Here is an 18124-nt window from a genome sequence, read left to right as displayed (position 1 = left end):
TTGGTTAACTGAATGTCATGCTAATTGTTGTCTTTCTCAACTGGGTAACTAAAATATTGGTCAGATTTTTTTTTTTTAATTAAGTTGTCGGGATATTTTTTCCATCTGAAATACTGATATGTCAAAATGAAAACATTTTACAGAAACGGGTGTTTTTATATGCAGCTATCTTCAGCTTTTTGGGCTCGGTATTTCAATTTCTGGTCAAAAGGCAAGAGAGCGCCATGGTCAAAATGGCCAGTAACTTAACGGGTGGGGATCTTGGAGATTTAGAAAACTCTGGCCAAACCATTGTATGGAAATCAGGCAGAGACTTGTACCTGTATCTTGCATGTACCAAACAACTTAATGACAAGACTGTTATCTGCTCAGGAGTGGCTCTTTCTTGCAAAAAAAAAAAAAAAAGAAAAAAATTTAAAAGACTGTAGTAAAACATAGGAACAAATTCCAGAACTTCAAAATTTAGCATGCACTGGGATTAATTTATTTTAATTTTTTGGATCATTCCTATGAATAACAAATAGCTTGTTGTCTGGTATGAATCAGCCTTCGTGTTACAAAGCATGAAACTTGGGCAGTTCACAAATTTTCACTGACACCCAGCAAGTTGTCAAACGCTCACGAGGAGCAAGTGTCGCGAGAGCATGAATCACAGCTATTCAAACTCAGCTCTTTTATTTTTGAAATTGCTAACAAATTTCTTCTACTGTTCTGTTCACCTAATACTAGCAGATAAAATATTATCCACCAAAAGAGAAGTAAAATAGGAACCCCTGCCAATTGCAGCTGTTAACCAGACCTCAGAAACCTTCCAAAAAGGACGACAATGTCAGAGTACTGTTAGTCTTCTGCTTATGTTCTCTTTGTGTCTTCTCTTTCGTACTTTTAGTTCTTAACCGGAATCACCATTGGTAATTATGTTGTTAATTATGTGCTATTTGGCTGATGGTCACGTTCTGCAGAAGAAGTCCCTGTGTGTCAGTCATAGGTGAGGTGGATACCTCTGGTAGCAATTTTGAACACTTCTTAAGAGGAAAAAAAAAAAATTAAACTAAAAAAAATTTAATAATTTTTATTTTTTTAATGGCTAATTCTGGAGAATTTGTTGATGTCAAGTGTAGTTACAAACTGCAGCCTCAGATACTAGGAAATTATCTTTTGGGTCTTAATAAAAAAAAAAAGTCTTCAGACAGCTGTCCAATTCTGGGAAATAAATGGGAACAATTTGATTTTAGCCATGACAATGCACAATCTGGCATTTTTTGAATCAGAAAAACTTGGAGTCTGGAAATTAAACTGTCAGCGCTGGAAAGTATGGGACTGTGAAGACCAAGAAGTGTTTAATCAGTCTGTTAGGCTCGTTCTCAGAAGGGGCAGGAAACAGATTGCCCTGGAAGGACAAACCCCTACAAAATGTAATTGCAGTGTAAGGACGGAGGAAGGTGGGTGCATGAGGGACAAGAGCTGGACAGACAGATGGAGGGCAGAGGAGAAAAAAAAGAGTTTGCTTTTTCCACCTGGTAATATACGCAGGAGAGAAAAGTCGTGCTCCCCCTAAATCCTTTCCGCACAATCGTCGTTAAACCAAACCCGTAACTTCAGGGACAGGGCAGAAGCTGCCAATTCAGGCAACATTAACAACGTCTGCACTGTAAATGCATAGTCACATAGTTCCTTGTGTGGACAAGGGAATGAGAGCACCAACACGGGGTGCAAGGGCAGCAGCGACATTACACTATTAAATTTCCTCACACGGACAACCATTAGCTCACTGTCTTTATTTCAGTACTAATGTACGCCCTGACTCCGCGTTGTTATTGAACGCAGAATTTGGGGGCTTTCCTTCATTGTTGTTGTCCCTGATCCCAGCAATACCCCTGCGCAGGCTACAGGCGTATCGTTCGTCCAAGCTTTCCTGTAGCACCGTCTTGTACGGTAATGTTTGCTCCAGACCCAGAGACAGCGATTGCATCTGCTGTCGTAATACGACGCGCAACATTTTCAGTGAGCTGAAACCAAGCGGTTTCTCTGTAGAGATGAGCTGTGTTTTGCCATTACAAACCCTGTGCACTTACAAGGTTTTTCCGTCTCTGTTCTCTCTGATCTTAACCCTAATGTTTCCCTTCAGTCTTGCCTCAAGCAATAGAGTAGAGCACAGATTAAGATCCCTGTGCCCAGAATATCATGGTGTTACGGGGTCCGAACGTGGAGGTGGTTTTCCCTCATTCCGCCCTGTTTTATATGATGCCTTTAAAGTTTGGTGAATCTGAGGATACCAGGATGAATTGAAGGGGAGGGGGCTGAACCTGAGCTGCTTTGCCCGTGGCTGGTTTACATGCAAGTAAATCCGAGCTATGCCCGTGTTTTTTGCACGCTCAATTATGTGCTGCCTCCCCACAGCTTGTTAGCTGTCAGTTATGATCTGGGGGGAGTGTCACAAACTGGTCACTCCCAAACGGTGCAAACTGCAAATTTGTGTATGAATGTAGCTCCCCGCATGCGTGTCTGATCAGCATCTGTAATTGATGTCAGGGAGATTGTTTATGGTGCTGGGCTGAGGAGCCCCGCTTTCAGGTCTGAATGCATGACTCTGCTGTGACTTTGCTTTCCGCTCTCCTATTGTTTGTTTTATTTAAAGCCCTTTTCCCTCATCCTCTCCATCTGTGTCTCTCTGTTTGTAGAGAAAATAGGCAGAACTGACATGTAAAGGTGCCCTCAGAGCCAATTTGCAGCAACTGGTAAAGATCACGCTGTATCCATCTAAAAATGCCTATCCATAGGGAGCTGCCTCTGAAGCTGAATGTAGGAGAGTGTTTTAAAGAGGTAGCTAAAGCAAGAAAAGAAGCTGTTTTAAAGTAGAGAGGGGCAGATCAATTCAGAAACAGCAAGGCTGTCCTCAGCCCCTCACCTAAGCCTTCTCTGAGAGCTGAGAGTTTGACTAATTTTTTTTTTATTTCCATAAAATTTTGCACTGCTTGGTTTTAACTCAAAGAGCAGAAGCACTGAAGTCCTGCTAGACACACTGTATTAGCAGCTCCTTTGTAACCACAAGGTAGAAAGGCACGAACTGGAAGCTCTAGCCTATGCCTTTGCAGATCCAAAGCCCTTGGCGTTTGGATCTCCTGTGTGCAGGTTAGTGGGTTGGCACTTTTTTGGTTTCTTTGGGGTTGGGTTTTTGGGTATTTTTGCTTCACCTCTTTGTGAAGCTAAGGCCTATCTGCAAAGTTTGGCACTAGATTTTGGCCAAAAATAATATTATTCCTTTTGCCCTATCTACCTAGCCAAACTAATTTGGAGTTTTGTTGGTTATGCCAGCTGGAAAAAGAAATTGGCAATGAAGTCAGGTTTCTTTGGCAAGGTCTGTTTGTTCACAAGAACGTATCAAGTCTTGCTTTCTGTTGAGCAGCAGGGAGCACGCAGTCAGAGCTGGTTTCTTCATCCAGCTCTCCAACTTGGTTGCCGCAAGCACCCTGATGCGAGAAACCCTCTCCCTGGGCTCCCATCTGCTGGGTCATCTTTATTGCTCTTCAGTGCTCCCCTCTCTGTTAGCTTCAGCGTGCTGTCACGTTTTCTACCCTCGCTGTTTGGTTCCCATTTGCATATTCAGCAAGGTTTCCTTAGCAATTCCGAGCTCACGCTCACTCTAACTACTGCGGTGACAGTCTCAAGTAGCTTCTGCAGGAGCAATTAAGCCTATGAGTTTCAGCAAGGTTTAACTTGTGTATCTCCAGCCTTTGGGGCAGTTTGGGTTCATACTCTAGACCACCCCTGATGAGCATCGAGCAGGGCAAGGCATCTGCAGTCTTGTGGCTTTACGCTGGCAGGTGATGCAAGGCTCTATCAGTTGTTTAGCAAGCAATGTGCACCTTCAAGTCATCTGTAAGGTTTTTATTGCTAAGAGAAATGATCTGATTCTCTATTCCTTCTGCAGGCTTGTTGTCTCCTTCTCTCCTTTGCCCCTTATGTATAAATGTTGTAAAGCTATCTTTAGCTGAGCTACTGGTTAATCCAGCATTAATCGACCTCCCTAATTGTACTTTGCTATTTTCTCTCCCTTTATCCGTAAATTGGTCTACTGGGCAGGGGGTCTGGAGGGCAAACACATTCATTATGTTGCCAGCAAACAAGATATGAATCGCACTGCAGGGGACAAAATTAAATTTACAGTTTCCCCTTGTAGATGTCATAAACTATTGATTTAAAACAAGAGGGGACACAGCAGTAGAGCCAGCATATTGGCTATCTTGCGTTGTTCTCCTTGTGTTTTGCCAGGGGTGCTTGCTGCCAGTCCCTCTGTGGCTTGCTAGCAAGGAGTGGCTGGTCCCCCAGGGGACATGCACGGCGATGGAAAGGCAGAGGGAAAGGTTAGGTGTAGTTTGTTTGGTAGGTTTGGGTTATTTAGGGCTCTCTTCTTGGCTCTAGATCTTAAAGACCTCCTTTTGGCACCATTATATTCCGTGGATAGGGACTGCGTTCAAAACCTACCTTTCCTTATCCCACATATTGTCCACGCTCAGCTTGCCCTGCTCATTTTAGGGGTTTTAGAAATGGCATCTTCAGATGTTTCGAGTACCACTCCAGCTCTGCCTAGGCTTCCTTTGCCGTATTGGACCTGGCATTTTGCCCCTGTTAAGCCTCGTACTTTTTCCCCCATCTCATTATTTGCTTGTGGGAGGGATCGTTATTCCCATACATGCAAAGCCTAGCATGATGAGGACCTCTTTAGGGACCCCATGTGGGTACCCCACTCCCAGTAACAAGGGAAGGAAGGGATTCTAGAACCACACATTGAGCTTGGTGTCGGTGCTTGCCCTGTATGCTGTGCCGAAGATTGGAGCTAATGGCTGGAAACTCCACCAAACCAAAGAGTGCCTTTGTAGTGCTCAGCTAGAGTGAGCCCTAGCAACTGGCAAGTTGCTAAAGCACGGCGTTGGGCTCTGTGCCCTCTTCCCTTTTCATATCATCTCAACTAGGCTGGAAGCACTCATGCGGTAGGAAGCCAGGAAGAGACATATAGTCCATTCACACAAGAGAAACGTCCTCTTCATGGTAGTGGTTGTCAACAGCAGACCCCACGCTGTGCCCCCTCCCCTGCTGCTGGGAATGGTTTGAATGGCAGGAGCAGGCAGAGGGCCAAACATGAACTTAATGCTTGGTGAAACGTCATCTATTACATGTTTAATGATGTTAGAGAAGAATTTAGTCCCTCCTGTGCTGGCAGCCGGTTGTCATTACCAGTTAATTGGACCTAGATGCAGTCACTGTTGAAATCTATTGAGGAGCAACTTGTTATATTAGCGTAGGTGCATTGCTTATACCCCCAGCCTGCATGAGAGAGTCAAAGGCTGCAACTACATAAACCATTTTCCTCTTCCCATTCTTTTCTGGGGCCAGCTCTGGTTAAGGTGTACCCTGGCAAGATTAATACGGCTGCTGCCAAGGGATAAAACCTGTGTGTTGTCCACAGCACCTCTCTACACCAGAAATCTTGTCACTGCTCTCTGACACCTGCCAGAAAGGTGGAAAGATCTGGGTGGAGAGGTCTTGCCTACCTGTGCCTTCTCTGAGCTGTAGGGAATCTGTCTGGGTCCACATGGAGAATTAGATGCAAGATTCTGCATACTACCTGCTATGGGACCTAATCTAACAAGTGGTCACAGATAAGCACTGGCTGCTGAGATCTGATGTGAAAAGCCGTGCGGAGGAAGCTGTTTGCAGTAAGGAACTTTTATTAGCTCCAGGATATTGACTACATACACTCAAGCACTGTCTTCTTTCATCTTATCTATCGCTTAACTGTGTGCCTACCCACTGACCCCTCTCTTCCAGCTTGTTCCTTTAATCAGCTTGGGGATGTAGGAGAATATTTTGTCAGAGAATATTTCTGACTGCCAAACTCAGTTTATTTGTGTCTCATTGCAAAACAGACCCCAAGAGGTGAAATGCCGTAATCACTTGCATTTCTGATTCCCCAGATCACTTGCCTCTAAATAACTATGATGTGCTTTGAGGACTGGGTACGAATTTAATGATGTTATCACAATTAACCTGCCATCTTTTTATTTTACTTTTTTTCTTTTTTTACAACTACAGAATGAGCTTTAATTTTGAGCCGAAGGCTTTGTTGTCAACAACTTTATCTGCTATTTGCCAACTCACCACAGAATCCTTACTAGCACATAAAATGAGAAGACTCAAAACATTTAAAAAATTGAAGACATCTTTATTTGCAGAGTCTCTCCTGTTCATTTTCAGAATGGTCTCGTGCACTCTGAAACATCTTACTAAAATTACCCACTGCTACAGCAGCCTCACCTACCCCAGACCTCATGAAGTGAGCACATCAGCTCTTCGCATACCGGGTCACGTAGTGGAAGGGGAGCGTGGTACTCCTGTGGGTGTGGAGTTTTCTTTAGTGGTGATGTTTAAGAACAGGTTAGGAAAAGCTCTTCCCTGGGATCGTTTACGCATAGTTGATTTTGCTGTAGAGTTGGGGAGTGCATTTGATGGCGTCCTACAGTCCTCTCCACTCCTGTTTTCTTGATTCTGTGAGAATCTGCCATGCCCATTCTCCTGCCTCCCTTGATATTGTGGATTTCCTAGGGCCATCAAAAACTATCTGATCAAATAAAACCTACCCAGGTGCACTCCATATGCTGTGCTGCCTTGCGATACCTCTTCTAGAGCTGCCTAAGGACCATGGGCTTGCTGTAAGGGCTTTTGTGCTTCTGTGTCTTCTCCCCATAGAGGATGTGAGCTTCTTTCAGTCCTTGGTGAGGCATTCAAGCGACAGCAGTGGGTGCTTTTCAGCTCTGGGATCTTCAGTCCCCACCCCAGTATATCAGCTAATACGGAGGCTCTCGCCTACCTCTTGCCAGAAGACTCCAGCTTAGAATCATAGAACGGTTTGGGTTGGAAGGGACCTTAAAGATCATCTAGTTCCAACCCCCAGCTTGGTACAGCCAGCTTTGTAACAATCTCATTTCCATCACTCCTTCAACACTACTCGGGTTTTTTTCTTTCAATAGTAGTTTTACGTGCCATATTGAGAGGTTAAAGTGACTTTCCGCCCACTGTGGGCAATTTAAGACTCTAACAAGAGACAACTAAGCTATGGTGCCATTAGTCACTCAGTCTCTACTTTTCTCTTTCATATGACACATCTTCCCCTCCTTCCTTGCCTGTTCTTCAGCAAGGGATTTTTCTACCTTTCTCCTTCTCTGTGCAAGCCCAAGTATGAAGCAGAGCAGCTGTCTTCTCTCTGCCTGGCCCAGGGGTCTGAGCATCTGGATGGAAGTGCTGACTCTCCTCTTTTGTGCAGCACAGAAAATGTACCCTAATACCCTTCACTTCCAAGCAGAACTGGAGCTGGTCCAGCCCATGAAATCTGCCTAGAATCTCTATTTTCCTCTCCTTGCCTGCTGTCACAAGAGAAATCCCAGCTACATCAAGTGCTTATTCTGGTCCTTGGCTTGTTGAATTGCTGGGGAAGGTGACTCAGGAGAATTTTGGGTCCCTGCCATTCACAAGGCAATATCAGCAGAGGTAATTGTCACTCACAGCACTTGTGCCAAAATATGGGCATGGACCTGGGAGCTTTCAGGAGCCCTTGAAATGTCACGGTATGTGGTTGTTCAGGGCTTTTGGAAGGTCACCTGGTCTTCCCTATCTGCCCCTATCAGTGAACGTTCCCTGGAAGTTACTCTTCTGTTTTTTTTACTAAGCATATGCATCTGCTTATGCAGATGCCACCTACAGAGGTGACTGTAAATCACTCCTAAGAGCCCGTTTTACCCTTCCTCCTTCTCTACCGTCTAGCACTGAAGAGCGGGTGCCCACGTGCAAGCTCTCTGTGAGTCTGCACTTCTGTCCGTGCCCTCCATCATGGCTGTTTGTTCTGCAGAGGGCGTTGTGTATAAAGGAATTACCACAACATATGGCCAACACTCCACACTTCATATGTTATTCATCACATTAGAGAGTCCAGCCACATGTCCCTCCTGCAGCCAGGGGAAAGTGCTGGCCCTGCTTCTGTCAAGTGGTCCTCCTAATCTGTCTGTCCACAAGCGGCTTCGTGGTCGTTTGCAGGCGATGCTGAGATGCGCGGGTAGTGCCAAAAAGTTGGCAAGGGATGAAGCAAAAAGGAATCGACTTGCGGAAATCAGCTGGAAGAGGGGACAGTACAGAGGAAATTGAGGAGGGAGGAGGAGTTCAGGTTTGTGAATGGAAGAGAAAGGGAATAAAAGGAGAGTGATGACTTGAAGGAAGAAATAACGGACAGCTGTGTTTTGAAGGAGATGTAAAATCAACATTCTTGCCTCTCAGCTATTAAATATCTCTCCGCGTTTGTTTTAAATCCCAGATTGTTATCCCAGGAGTCAGGTCTAAATTCAGAGTGGCTAATTGCAGCCTGACCTACTTGTCGATCCCATTCTGGTGGTTTAGGGTCTCACTTTCTGAACCAAAATGTGTTATATGGCTGTTGTTGATCTAACCCAGAAGCGGCTGCTTCTCCGTGCTAAGTGAAACGACCGTGACATAAGCGTCTCTGCGTTTGGGTATGGGTACGCCTACTGGAGTTTCTATACGCCCATCCCAGTTCCTTCCCAGGAAAATCCCCTGCGTGTTAGAGGGGGCTCCCTCCACATTTTGAGAACAACGTGTACCTCCAGAGGTACACAGAAATCCTCTGGTTGCATAAACAGATGCGTGCCTGGAAGTTTCCAGCCCGTTCACATCAGCTGCCTCGGTGGGGTTGTGTGGCGGAGGGGAAGGCAAGCAGCAGGGTGGAAAGAGCCAGCTCTGCTCGGGCTGCGCACTGGCCCCCTGCACATTTACTGCTGGCAGATGGCAGAGTTCAGCCGAGAGGCTTTCAGGGACTGACGTGGGGCAAATCTCTCAGGGAACCCTTCCGGATTCAGCTTTCAAACCACAGCTATCCCAGATAGAAGAAAGAGCTACGACATCCTGCTTGAAATCACAGAATAGTTTCAGTGGGAAAGGAGCTTTGGAGGTCTCTCCTGACTTCAACATTAGATCAGGTTGCTCAGGACCTTGCTCAGTCAAATTTTGGAAATCTCCCAGGACAGTGATTCTTCAAACTGTCTTGGCACATGTTCCACTGCTGGTCCACCCTCATTATGAAAATATTTTTCTTTTATGTCCAACCAAACATTCTGGGAGCCCAAAATTGCTCCAGATACAGCCTCAGAAGTGCCGAGTAGAGGGAAAAATAATTTGCTTTGGCCTGCTGGCTACACTCTCATCATCGCAGCCGGCTACGTATTTAGCCTTCCTTGCTGCAAGGACATGCTGGCAGACTGATTTTCAACTTTTGCCCACCAGGAATCTCTGGTCTTCTTCAAAGCTACTCCCCAGCCGGCTAGTCCTCATCCTGTAGTGTTGCATGGGGGTCATTTCAACTGGTGGAAGACTTTGTACTTTTATGCTTGTTGATCTTCATGACGTTCCTGTCATCCAATTTCTCCGGGTCCTTGAGGGCCTTTGACTGGCAGGCCCTGCCCTCCGGTGAGTCAGCCACTCCGCTGAATTTGGTTTCATTCCTGAAGCTGGTGAGGGTCCAGATTACTGATGATCAGATGCACCCTTCTTTCTGGTCGATTGAGCAGAAGAAACAGAGAACTTCACGATGCTTCTGCTACTGTGATTTACAGTGTGGAAAGCCAGAGGCCCTCTGCAGCCTCTGAGGTATGAAAACAGCAGGAAATTCCTTCTACCTCGAAGAGGATACAAGTTAAATAGACACAGCAGAGAAAGGGCAGGAAAAAAAGTTGAGACCGAGGGATGTTTTGGCCTGCTTGAGTTGACATTTTAGGCAGTTTCAGTGCTGAGAGTAGAAGTGTGTTTGCTGAGTATTAGGACAACATGATAAACATGCCCTGGGCTGCCCAGCTCACTGTACTATGATATTATCCAGCCTGCAGTTAAGCTGGGAAACTTGCTTTTCTCCCTTTTCCCTCACCTGACTTTTTGGACCCAGAAAGCACTAGCCCCAAATACAGGTGTCAGGGAAATGTGTGGGATGGAGGTTTGTCAGCCACCGTCAACCCCGCTCCGTGGAGGGGTTATGGGTGTGTGTTAGTGCGTGGCGTGACGCAAGGCTGAGTCCCGAGGAGCTCCCTGTCCCGACCCGCCAGCCCCCTCCTCGGAGAGCACGGGGTTTCAGCTGTTGGAGAGATTAAGGAAGTAGTAAAATCTGCTAATGCAATAATAGTAATTAATAACAATAATGGGTGCTTTTAATGTATTTTGGCATGATTTAGTAGGCAGGGAGTGCTGTAGGAGAGCAGAGCACTTTGCAGGCGAGAATAAAAAGGCAAGGTGACTGGGCCCTAAAGTGCACATCTGGGCATGATTTGGAGAGGCGATTTATCGACACCATAAATGACGGCTTTTTCGAGCAGCTTGTTTTGGTGCCTATGCGGGAAGATGTAACTCCTGATTTAGGGCTCTGTTCAGCAGTACTTACTCCGGGGGCATCCCTCACGGCAGAGAAGAGCCGGGGCTGGGCTGTCGCGAGCCCACGCGTTGCTGAGACACGGGGCACGCACGCGGGTCTGTGCGGTCCCTGTGTGGTCTCTTACAGCCACCGAAGACACAGACGGCATCGGGGAAGCGTCCCCCTTGCTTTAGTGCCGCGTGTGGGGCCGGTGTCTCTCAAAGGCGGCCGCACAATTCCGCAGCCCTCCATCTCTCCGGCGCCGGCAGCAGGAGGGCGTGTGTGGCCCCGGCTCAGATCTGGCCGAAGCTGGGTCAAACCGCTGGGAAGGGTTACTTCTGCTCCTCGAAACAAGCTGGTTTTGCAGGGGTGAAATGGGAAAGGCAAGGGAGAAGAGCGTCCTTTGCAGCACTTAGTTGACGTTCTCATTGATCTCAGTGATTTTGTGTCAGCGCCGCGGTAGGACTTGGCCTCCGCGCTACAGCCTTGCCTGGCCGAGCGGACGTCTCTCAGTGGGTTTTATTAATATTGTTATTATAGGGCCCGTGGCATGTTAAGAGCCTGCCAGGACGCAGCGCTCCCTTCCTCGAGGCTTCAGCCGTGTCAGGGGAGACGGCGGGGAGCTGGTGGGGTGCCGCAGGCGGTAGCATCGAGGCGCGGAGGCGTGAGCGCCGAGGACTCGGTGGCATCGCGTGGGCGAGGGCAGGGGGGGTTTGCTCCTCATTAGGGGTGCCCGCCCGCAAGGCATACGCAGGATAGGTGAACTTCAAACAGGGCGGCAGGAAAACTCTTGAGGAGAAAGACAATAGCGAATGCTAGGCTGAAGGGCAAGATAAATTAAAGCAAACACACCAGGAAAACAATCTTTAAAAGCACTGGACTCAGCTTGGAGGTCATCCCTGCCTCGGTGTGCGAGGTGGACGTGGGAGCACGGTGTGGAAAGGGGACAGGGAGGATCCCCAGCCGCACGGCAGAGTGTTGGCTTTTATTAGGGCTCATCAAGCACCTTTTAAAGAACAGCCGAACTACCGGGGCTCAGATGAAATGGTAGGCAAGGTGTAAAGGGAGAAAGAAGCTGGGGGGAGCGAGAGGGATGGCGAGGGGACTGTGGCCGTGCAGTGCCAGGAGCAGGATGAGGGGAGCCGCAGGCGAGGGATGCAATTAAAGAGCTGAGCCAAAGCCAACGAAGCGCGTCTCTGGCTCGCGCCAAGCTGCTTGCAGAGTCCCCATCCCAGGCGCCGAGCGTCCCTCTGGGATTTTTAATTTACCAAAGCAGAGGGACCCCATCCGTGGGCTGGGACGGGCTCATGAGGCTCCTCTGCCCGAGCAGGGCTGTCCTTGCCAGGAGATGTGCCGTGGGGCTCGCTGACCTTTCACTGGCAGGGGGGAAACCCCCCGGGTGCGGACCCTCACTTCGAAGGGTCCACACGTACCAGTCTTAAGGCAAAGTATTCTAAAATTGGAGCGTGGGGGACGCATCTATGTGAGGAGGCAGCTGTACCTGCAAATGGCTGACGCTCCAGTACCTCGGAGCGGCAGCTCTTTCCGGCATCATGTGCTCATCTCTGTGCGGGTTTTTGCTGACGGGTATGATATATGCATACAAAGTATTTTGTTATTGTTATTATTACCCAAAGTTATGGATCAGGTTGAGAAACTCAAATGCAGTAAATCACTGGGACTGGGGTAGCATTAGTCTCAGGGCTCTGAAGTAAATAATGCATGAAATATACTGACAGCAGTGTCTGACGGATCCTTATAAACAGCATCTCTCTAACGAGTGCAGAGCTGCTAATAGCAGGGCCGGATTCGGCGAGAAAAACGCTGAAATCTCTCGGTGCTCAGGCGAGATGATGCAGATGGGCAAACGCCACCCCTTCCTCGCCCCCAAGGACCAGTGAGTGATTTTAGAAGACGGATGACAGTCGAGAGGGTCAAGAACAGGGTGGCAGCTCCATATCCAGCTGTGCCGCGGACTTCGTGGCCAAGTTGCTCTCCCTTCTCCTTCCCCGCTCGTGAGGTGTGAAGGTGGTGAAGGGCTGTCTCCAGCCTGCTCTGCCTTCACCCTGGTGCGGAGCGCTTTGAGGTCTTCAGAGAAAGAGCACTCCAGGCACGCCAAGTACTGTTATTATTTTTTTAATAATCGAAAGACATCCTGGGAATTAGAGATCTATGAGCTCTCTTTCAGTTCCAGCCAAACTGATTGTGAAGCTAATTAAAGACAGACTAGTACAACGTTTGGGTATGTATAACATGACAGGGTCAATCCAGTATGGCTTCTGGAAAAGAAAATTGTGCTTTTTTGAGCTGCAAGTGTTTTTTTGTTTTTTTTTTTTAAAGTTTAATAAAATAAGATAAAGGTGATCCCCGGCAGACATAACGTACTTTGATTTTCATAAAGCCTTTGATAAGGCCTTTCACCAAAAATTATGAAGGGAAATAAATAGCTGTGGGAGAAGGGGCAAGGTCTTGTCATGGATTAAAACCCAGTCAAGCTTTAGTAAGCAAAGAATAGTGGGTCCTTCGCGTGGAGAGAAGTCAATGGTGGGAGTCAGTAGACACTGTGGAGGTGTTTAGTCTTCCCTGTGTTATGTTGGTACTTTGGCGGCGACTCCTGGTTTGACCGGTGAGAAATGCAGCGGGTTGTCAAAAGCCGAAGGAGATGTTGAGAGCGGGCCGGCTCCATCACATCCTCCGTGTGCTCGCTGCACGGGCCGTAGAGAGGCAGCGGGACCCGCTCCCAGGGCTTGGGATCCCAGGGATCTTCTCCCCGGGACCGGGTCCTCTCCCTGCCCCAGCACCCCTCGCCTCCACGGGAGCTCCCCCCCCCCCCATCTTGCCGATCAAAGGCGGGCGCGGGCTGCCACCTCCGTGAGTCAGCAGGATTTAAAGGCACTGTGGGGACAGGGCAGCAGGATGATGGATGAGCTATAACGTGGATGAGCGTATGGTAATGCGGACTGCAAAAATAGTCTCCACTTCAGCTGTACGGTGATGAGCGCTGAGCTCCCGGGCTCCTTGGAGGGAAGAGATTGGGAGTCATGGTGAGTAACTCGATAAAAGCTTCTTCAGTGGGCAGCGTCAATTCCAAAAGCGTAAAGGATGCTTGGTTGCCTTTAAGGGACAGGAAAACAATAGGGAATATGTTATAAAAAATGACATTATCTTGAACGCTGGCTACACCCTCATTTAAGACAGCGTGTAGAATTACCAGAGGGCCGTGAAGCTTGGTTAGTAATCTTGCGAGATTTACCTACAAGGAGGCAGTCAGTTGGACTGAACAGGGTTTTCTTCTTTCGCTGTAGCGAGCTGGCAAAAACGTGCAAGCGCCATTTCTCTCCCGTCGCCTGTCTTGCCGCCGTGCCCTCTACCGTCCCCGAGCTCGCACTGCCTCCGCTCGCTCCCGGCCTGCTCCAACGGGAGATGCCAAGCACCGGCCATCCGCAGCCTCCCAGAAGAGACACGCTAAAGGCTTATAATTGAGTTATTTACACTAATGAAGGGTGCGGTGAAAACTGATCAGTCCCTCCTTTTTCTGTCCTCCTGTAATACTAGAACAAGAGGTCACTTGGAGATGCTAATGGTGGCTTAATTTAGATCACAGGAAAGGAGACACTTTTTCACACAGCAGGTAGTCAGTCTGTGAAATCCACACTGCCTCCGGAGGTCAGAGAGTCAAACGCTGCAGAAGGATTTGTCAAGTTTCTGGGTAATTTTTTGAACAATAATATTGCTGAGGATGCAGTAGCAGTCCGGGGACCCCGGTCAGGAGGGACCCGCTGCGTATAGCGCGGTGCCTGCCCAAAGCAGGAGCCAGCGCTGGCCCCGGCTGCTTTAGTCTCAGTAGCCAAAGAAAGGTGGTGGTGGTTTGGTGAGGTGCTGGAGAGGGGATGGTGAAAAAGCCGCACCCGAGCTCAAGCCCTCTGTATTGCACCTTTCTTTTCCTTCTCCTGCACCGGCTCTGTAGCCTCAACATCAAGATAGTGGTTCCCTGCCCTTGGTGTCACGAGAGCTCTGCTTTCCAGCTGTAAACCAGAGCCCTTCACTCTGATTTTAGAAGGGGGAGGGAGGGACAGAAAGACCACAGCTGCCCATGTCCTGGAAGAGTCTTTCTGTTATCCCCAGTGCTCTGGGCGAAGCTTGGGTGAGCTGCCTAAGGGTACAGCCTCACCTGCGCTTCTGACCCTTTCCCTGGCTCTCTTGAACACGCTGTCTCCGATCTGGTGGCTTCACCACTCCTACAGTCAGTTCTTGGCAGGCTCCTGCTCTTCCCATGCGTTGCCTGTGGCATCGTAAGCTACTTAGCGAGTCTGACTTGTTGTGGGTATTGGTGGATTTTCCCTGTGGGCAGCGTAGGCCTGTGGATTATGATAGCGCTGAAGAGCCATAGACATGTAACGGTGTTTAAAGTTACCAGCAAGAACAAAGTGTAACGGTGTTTAAAGTTACCAGCAAGAACAAAGTGTAACGGTGTTTAAAGTTACCAGCAAGAACAAAGTGTAACTGAACAGGGAAAAATACTTTCAAAGCCATCCCTGTCTCTATACCCCTGTCTGTCTGACCTGCGGTCCTAGAAAGGCCTTTAGCCCCAGGAGGTTTGGGACTCGATCTGTTGTTACTATTTTTCTCCCCGTTGATAAATCCAGCTCAGGTCCTTTTGTCCCTCCGTTCACATTTTGACGACTGCGGCTGTCTAGACTCAAGTGTAGAGAGCTTTGCAGGAGATTGAGCCAGGACACCAGCACTCCTTGCATTGTCTTTTGACTCTTTGCTGCAAAATGGCTCCAAGGAATATGCTTTTGAGTGTGTTTCCTTGTCGGTAGCTGCAGGATCAACTCAGTATGTGTACAGTAAAAGTGATCATAATCCACTTGAGGGATGGTCTTCAGAAACTCTCACAGGCATGTCTCATTCTAGCATCGTCGCAGCAGCCCTCCGACTATCCCACCTGCTTTTCCCCTTCTCACTGTTTGTTACTGCCTTGGTAGCTGGCTGTGTTTAAATATGTCAACCTGGGGTTTTTTTTCCCTCTTCTTGTTTCCTGTGTTCCTCTAACAAGCAGCTTGCAACAGAACAAACAAGCAAGGCAGGAGCGCTCCAGGCAAAAGGGGTGTTTTGTGTTTGATTTGAATACATACATATTTTTCTTGGTGATACTCATCAAACACGTACAGGAAGGCTGTGACTAAGACCTTTCTCTTTCTTCCTCTCTGACACGCACACCCTGTCTCATACGAGCACCTTCTCATTCTCACTCTTGCCGTCTGATTCTCTGCGAAGCACAGCCTCTCTCGTACCCTCGCATGCATGTTCAGGAGTCTCATCCTCACTCCTGCTCTGTCGGGTACGCAGAACCACCTTCTTACCTCAGCAGACCCCGGCTCCTGCGCGCTCTCGCAGACGACACGTGGACGCGTGCACGGCCACCTACGTGCTCGCAGAGGCTTTATTGCCGAGAGGAAAATTGCTCTCAAATATATGGGACTGGATAGAACTACGGCGGTGACGGGGAGGGAGACAGGGCTAGGAAACTGTGTAGTGTCCTGGCCCTTTGGTGACATGAAGCACTGCTCCGGTGGAGGGGAGAACACAGCCCCAGAGTCCTCATCCCCTCTGCCACGCACAGACAAGCACCGCGCGTCACTCATTCGCGTCCCCTCGCGTGCAGACTCTTACCGCTCTCCCTTAAAGTTTCTCAGTCGCCCTTTCTCGTGCATCCTTCCTTCTCCTTTTTCGCCCGTCTGCCAGGTCCTGATCACATCACTGTCACGGCTGCTATGATATCAGCGTTTTCTGACAGGTGTACATGCTTCTGTCACTCCCAGCAAAGCTCTTTAGCACCCAGTCTGCCTCCGGATCTGAGCCAAGGTAGCACTACTGGAAAGCACGGTCAATGGTATCTCATATTTCTGCATGCAGAAGATTACGGTCCTACTAGACCTGACTGCGTGTTTTCAGGATATCCCACTTTCAAATAAGGCCTTAAACCCAGCATTTTGTCCTTATGAGGACTGAGGTACGCTGCTATTCAGAGAAAAAGAAGAAAGCTCTGGGCATTTCTCTCGTGAACGCCCAAAGGTCTTCTCCCTCTTCCTCTGAGGCAGGCTCTGTATTTGGCCTGCTGGAGCAGGCAACTGCACAGAGGGTGCTCATTTAAAAAATGACTTCAAATTTCTGCTACCCCCAAGCTTCCAGTGCAGCCCAAGGCACCAAGCTCTTCGTTCCCAGCTGCATGGCGGGGAAGGCCGCGTGTGGCCTCTCCTGACGAGGGGGTAATGAAAACATATCGGCCACCATGATGTGGGCCACGAATGTGCTCCAGAGCAAGCCGGTTTTAGGCCTTTTGTCTGGGAAACGGCCGCACGCCTCCATAGGGGCTGTGAGCGGCTCGGAGTGTGCACGATTCGGAAGAAATTTCAGGTTTTCCAATTACTGTAGCAGTAGCTGGTAACCTTCCAGCAAAGAGACGCTGGAGCACAGTGTTCCCGTGGCTCCTGCTGGGCTCAGCCGGTGCTTGTGTTTGAACTGGCACCAGGCAAGCTAGGAAGCGAAGAGATTATTAATAGGGAACGCAAGGAAGAGGAAAGGTGTTTAAACAGTTCCCACTTTGCATGTCTGATTCGGGAGCTACCTTTCTGTAGTTGCCCAAACCAGTGCCCAAATCCAATGGCAAACTTCTCAGAAGCATAACTCATTAAGCTTTAGTACACCATAAGATAAGGACCTTGCTTGTGTAAGGTCATCAAGCACTGATATTGACTCTCCAGGACGTTTTTAAGGCTATTTATATCACAATAAAGCCATTTTATTAGCGTCATCAATCAAGAGAGACTGCATTTTGGCCTGGAAATGATTCTGCTTGAGTTTCTAGAAAGGAGAAGGGTGAGTAATTATGGGATGCATTATCTTCAATCTCATTTGAAATCTCCTAATTGAAACCACATATGAGTGGAGTTTATTGCTTATAAAATAGATGGCAGGGGCATTGCTAATGTACCCATGGCAAGTCCAACCATCCAGTTAACAGAGAGGTAGAGACTGGTTTTTCAGTAGGTAACGCGGCCGTGGCGGGAGCTGTCCCTGTCCACGTCTGGGCGAGCAGCTGGTTCCTGGCGCGTGCTTTGAACCGAAGCCTACGCCTCCCGCTGAGCTGAGCTGGGGGCACTCGGCATCTGCGGTTCACCTCGGCTGGCAGCGCCTGCCGTCGGGTACCAGCCGATCCCGCTGGCAGCATCAGGTGCCTCGAAAGGGTTTAGCTGCTCCCGCGGCGGGGCTGGGGTCCGCGCGCCCGTGTCCGAGAGCTGGTGAGCACGTCTTGCTCAAGCGGTGCGGTAAAGCTTCCCGGCTTGGGGCTCGCACGTAGCTGGAGTCGCTGCTTAGGCAGGCGCAGGGGTGGTGGCGTTCGCAGCTCTCCTCCAGGATTTTGCCAGCCCCTGCGCTGCTTTTCTGCTGTCAGCTCAGCACAAGGGAGCAGGCTTGCAGGAGCAGTGGTTACTCAGGTAAGGAGAGTGTAGCTTAACATTGCCTGTGGGGGCCTCTGAGACTGAGTAATGGCAGGGCTTGAAAGCTGTTACAGATATTTGATAATTAATTGGCTGGGAAATCAGTTTATTTTAACGACTCCAGTTAAATAAAGAAGAGAGATAAAAGGACTGCACGTTCCTG

The 18124-nt window shown here is 48.7% G+C and overlaps 1 protein-coding gene across 3 annotated transcripts in view; it reads left to right on the top strand.

The window, feature by feature from the left end:
* LSAMP (limbic system associated membrane protein) overlaps positions 1-18124 on the top strand; it is a 1014682-nt gene that overhangs the window by 812106 nt on the left and 184452 nt on the right. The gene's annotated exons all lie outside the window — the stretch shown is intronic.

This window comes from Haliaeetus albicilla, chromosome 6 (assembly GCF_947461875.1).
Source record: "Haliaeetus albicilla chromosome 6, bHalAlb1.1, whole genome shotgun sequence".
NCBI classification, from domain to species: Eukaryota; Metazoa; Chordata; class Aves; order Accipitriformes; family Accipitridae; genus Haliaeetus; species Haliaeetus albicilla.
Note: the sequence above shows the minus strand (reverse complement) of the source record. Positions and strands in the feature narration are given on the sequence as shown.